The sequence below is a fragment of the Paramisgurnus dabryanus genome, chromosome 3 (genome assembly GCF_030506205.2).
Source record: "Paramisgurnus dabryanus chromosome 3, PD_genome_1.1, whole genome shotgun sequence".
In the NCBI taxonomy this organism is placed as follows: domain Eukaryota; kingdom Metazoa; phylum Chordata; class Actinopteri; order Cypriniformes; family Cobitidae; genus Paramisgurnus; species Paramisgurnus dabryanus.
In genome coordinates this window covers 6,592,653-6,598,144 of record NC_133339.1, presented here as the reverse complement: position 1 = coordinate 6,598,144, position 5,492 = coordinate 6,592,653, and positions in this window count along the sequence as shown.

Sequence of the window (5,492 nt, the reverse complement as noted above, 5' to 3'; positions counted from 1 at the left end):
CATTTTCCTACATACGGTTCATAGGGCTGCCATAGACTCCCATTGGGGAAGCGGAAAAATAATAATAATAATACTAACAGAAACAATAGGTGCCACAGCACCATAGGTGCTTGGCCCCTAAATATAGCTGCAAGCAGCAATTGCGGGGTCAAGCACCTTCAGCGCAATGAGCACCCAAAGCACAGCAAAAACCACACGACGCAGCAAATGCGCAAAGCGCAGAAAGCGCGCAATACAGAGCCCGAACCCGAAGCAAAGCAAATGCAGAGCAGAACCACTGCAGTGCGGAGCAACAACAGTAAAGATGGCAAAAATATAACCCGTGTGGAAAACCAGACAGGTCGAGAAGAACGTGTTAAAGGGAACAAAAAAGGAAATCTCAATAAGTGAAAGTAAGAGCTGGGATTCGAACCCATGACTTCAGGTTCCCAAAGCAACACACTAACCGCATGTGCCACTGAGTAAACGATTAAACCACTGAGTTGGTGTGTCCAAGCTATAGAATAGAGATTTAGAACTGTAAACATTGATATCCAGCAATTACTAAAAGTGCAGAAATGACAACAGAGGGCACAAATAACTGAACTACAATGTATAGTATGAAAATCACAAAACTTAAGTGAGAAAAAAGTTAAGACAAAAACCACTGCACATGGGATTCGAACCCATGACCTCAGGTTCCCAAAGCAACACACTAACCGCATGTGCCACTGAGTAAACGATTAAACCACTGAGTTGGTGTGTCCAAGCTATAGAATAGAGATTTAGAACTTTACACATTGATATCCAGCAATTACTAAAAGTGCAGAAATGACAACAGAGAGCACAAATAACTGAAATTCAATGTATAGTATGAAAATCACAAAACTTAAGTGAGAAAAAAGTTAAGACAAAAACCACTGCACATGGGATTCAAACCCATGAACTCAGGTTCCCAAAATCACAGCAGTTACCGCATGCGCCACTGAGTAAACGATAAAATCACTGAGTTGGTGTGTCCAAGCTATAGAATAGAGATTTAGAGCTGTAAACATTGATATCCAGCAATTACCAAAAGTGCAGAAATGACAACAGAGAGCACAAATAACTGAAATACAATGTATTGTATGAAAATCACAAAACTTAAGTGAGAAAAAAGTTAAGACAAAATATCACTGCACATGGGATTTGAACTTATGACCTCAGAATCTCATGGCATGTGGTTAACCAGATGCGCAACTCAGCTAACACAGCTCAAAGGGCAGCAAAAAACAGCTTAGGTGCTGCAAGGATTGACATATGCCAATCACCAAAGATGCAGAACTGACAGTGCAGCGCAGAACTAACAGAAATACAATGTATATGAGAATCAAAAAGCTCAAGTGAGATTGAAGACAAGAAGATCATTCTGTATAGTAATGCTATACAATGTAATATACAGTCACATTAATTTACTATGACAAATAGACAACGTCACAGGCACGGTCAACTTTGGAGTGGTATTTCTTAGAAAGAGAACAGAATATCAAAAATCTGTTCAGTCATTTCTGTGCGGATTGCTCCAAACATTATACAAGCAGAACCTGGCATAAAATAAACAAAATTTGTAAAAAGAGTAGCGAAAAAATCATCTACCATATGCTTTACAATAATACATGAACAGAATGTTGGAAAATGACAAACGAGGTATCGTTGCAATCGGCATAAACCAGTGAATACAATTTCACAAAGAAATTAATATCAGACAAAGTATTCAGAAGTTATAAGCAGTTCCATAAGAACTGTTATAGTTTATAACCCCTAGGTGGCGCTGTACTCTGACTTCCCAGGTACCTTCAGGACATCATGTCGAAGCTCCTTACTAATTTTTGCGCGGATATGTCCAATAGTTCAAAAAATATAACAAATTATGTGAAATTTCAAAATGGCGGACAGGCGGTTCGGTCAAACCCGGCATAATACACATCGACAGATGCGGCATGAGGTAAGCAATCCATAGACATCAAGATCATAATTTTCTGACAAACAGTTCAGAAGTTATGGGCAAAAATAGCCTATTTTATTATCTCATGACCCATAGGTGGCGCTGTCACCAAATTTGGCATGGACCCCAAGTTCATGGTCCACATGAAGTGTACCAAATTTCATTTCAATTGATCAAAGAATGACTGAGCTACAGCTTCAGAACCATTTTTGCGTCAACCTCGTTAAGTTTGCGCATTTATTACTATTGAACAAAGATAAATATCAAAATTCTGTTCGGGGTCAAGCACCTTCGGCGCAATGAGCACCCAAAGCACAGCAAAAACGGCACGACGCAGCATATGCGCAAAGCGCAGAAAGCGCGCAATACAGAGCCCGAACCCGAAGCAAAGCAAATGCAGAGCAGAACCACTGCAGTGCGGAGCAACAACAGTAAAGATGGCAAAAATATAATATCAGACAAAGTATTCAGAAGTTATAAGCAGTTCCATAAGAACTGTTATAGTTTATAACCCCTAGGTGGCGCTGTACTCTGACTTCCCAGGTACCTTCAGGACATCATGTCGAAGCTCCTTATTAATTTTTGCGCGGATATGTCCAATATTTCCAAAAATATAACAAATTATGTGAAATTTCAAAATGGCGGAAAGGCGGTTCGGTCAAACCCGGCATAATACACATCGACAGATGCGGCATGAGGTAAGCAATCCATAGACATCAAGATCATAATTTTCTGACAAACAGTTCAGAAGTTATGGGCAAAAATAGCCTATTTTATTATCTCATGACCCATAGGTGGCGCTGTCACCAAATTTGGCATGGACCCCAAGTTCATGGTCCACATGAAGTCTACCAAATTTCATTTCAATTGATCAAAGAATGACTGAGCTACAGCTTCAGAACCATTTTTGCGTCAACCTCGTTAAGTTTGCGCATTTATTACTTTTGAACAAAGATAAATATCAAAATTCTGTTCAGTCATTTCTATGCGGCTTACTCCAAAGATCATCTGTGCCAAATCTCATAAGAATTGAACAACATTTGAAGGAGGAGTAGCGAAAAAATGGAATACTGTACATTTCAAAATGGCCGCTACTGTAATGGGTGGAGTTTTACTGTAAGGTATTAAAATCAACAAGCATGAGGAGAGCAATCACGTGTACTAAGTAGAATTTTCATAGATCAAGCGGATCAGAAGTTATAACCCTTTGAACATTGAATTTTTGAACTGCTGGTGGCGCTATAGAGTTAGTACTAGAGACCCCATTTTTGGTCACATGACTTTTTAAGACCACCACTACAACTGTGCCAAATTTCATCATTTTCCTATGTACGGTTCATAGGGCTGCCATAGACGCCTATGGCTAAGAAGAAGAAGAAGAAGCAGAATAATAATAATAAATATAGCTGCAAGCAGCAATTGCGGGGTCAAGCACCTTCAGCGCAATGAGCACCCAAAGCACAGCAAAAACCACACGACGCAGCAAATGCGCAAAGCGCAGAAAGCGCACAATACAGAGCCCGAACCCGAAGCAAAGCAAATGCAGAGCAGAACCACTGCAGTGCGGAGCAACAACAGTAAAGATGGCAAAAATATAACACGTGTGGAAAACCAGACAGGTCGAGAAGAACGTGTTAAAGGGAACACAAAAGGAAATCTCAATAAGTGAAAGTAAGAGCTGGGATTCGAACCCATGACCTCAGGTTCCCAAAGCAACGCACTAACCGCATGCGCCACTGAGTAAACGATTAAACCACTGAGTTGGTGTGTCCAAGCTATAGAATAGAGATTTAGAGCTGTAAACATTGATATCCAGCAATTACCAAACGTGCAGAAATAACAACAGAGAGCACAAATAACTGAAATACAATGTATTGTATGAAAATCACAAAACTTAAGTGAGAAAAAAGTTAAGACAAAATATCACTGCACATGGGGTTTGAACCCATGACCTCAGAATCTCATGGCATGTGGTTAACCAGATGCGCAACTCAGCTAACACAGCTCAAAGGGCAGCAAAAAACAGCTTAGGTGCTTCAAGGATTGACGTGTGCCAATCAACACAGATGCAGAACTGACAGTGCAGAGCAGAACTATCAGAAATACAATGTATATGGGAATCAAAAAGCTCAAATGAGATTGAAGACAAGAACATCATTCTGTATAGTAATGCTATACAATGTAATATACAGTCACATTAATTTACTATGACAAATAGACAACGTCACAGGCACGGTCAACTTTGGAGTGGTATTTCTAAGAAAGAGAACAGAATATCAAAAATCTGTTCGGTCATTTCTGTGCGGATTGCTCCAAACATTATACGAGCAGTACCTGGCATAAAATAAACAACATTTGTAAAAGGAGTAGCGAAAAAATAATCTACCATATGCTTTACAATAACACATGAACAGAATGTTGGAAAATGACAAACGAGGCATCGTTGCAATCGGCATAAACCAGTGAATACAATTTCACAAAGAAATTAATATCAGACAAAGTATTCAGAAGTTATAAGCAGTTCCATAAGAACTGTTATAGTTTATAACCCCTAGGTGGCGCTGTACTCTGACTTCCCAGGTACCTTCAGGACATCATGTCGAAGCTCCTTATTAATTTTTGCGCGGATATGTCCAATATTTCCAAAAATATAACAAATTATGTGAAATTTCAAAATGGCGGACAGGCGGTTCGGTCAAACCCGGCATAATACACATCGACAGATGCGGCATGAGGTAAGCAATCCATAGACATCAAGATCATAATTTTCTGACAAACAGTTCAGAAGTTATGGGCAAAAATAGCCTATTTTATTATCTCATGACCCATAGGTGGCGCTGTCACCAAATTTGGCATGGACCCCAAGTTCATGGTCCACATGAAGTCTACCAAATTTCATTTCAATTGATCAAAGAATGACTGAGCTACAGCTTCAGAACCATTTTTGCGTCAACCTCGTTAAGTTTGCGCATTTATTACTTTTGAACAAAGATAAATATCAAAATTCTGTTCAGTCATTTCTATGCGGCTTACTCCAAAGATCATCTGTGCCAAATCTCATAAGAATTGAACAACATTTGAAGGAGGAGTAGCGAAAAAATGGAATACTGTACATTTCAAAATGGCCGCTACTGTAATGGGTGGAGTTTTACTGTAAGGTATTAAAATCAACAAGCATGAGGAGAGCAATCACGTGTACTAAGTAGAATTTTCATAGATCAAGCGGATCAGAAGTTATAACCCTTTGAACATTGAATTTTTGAACTGCTGGTGGCGCTATAGAGTTAGTACTAGAGACCCCATTTTTGGTCACATGACTTTTTAAGACCACCACTACAACTGTGCCAAATTTCATCATTTTCCTATGTACGGTTCATAGGGCTGCCATAGACGCCTATGGCTAAGAAGAAGAAGAAGAAGCAGAATAATAATAATAAATATAGCTGCAAGCAGCAACACGGGGTCAAGCACCTTCGGCGCAATGCACACACAGCACAGCAAGCACACAAAGCACAGCAAGTTCACAATG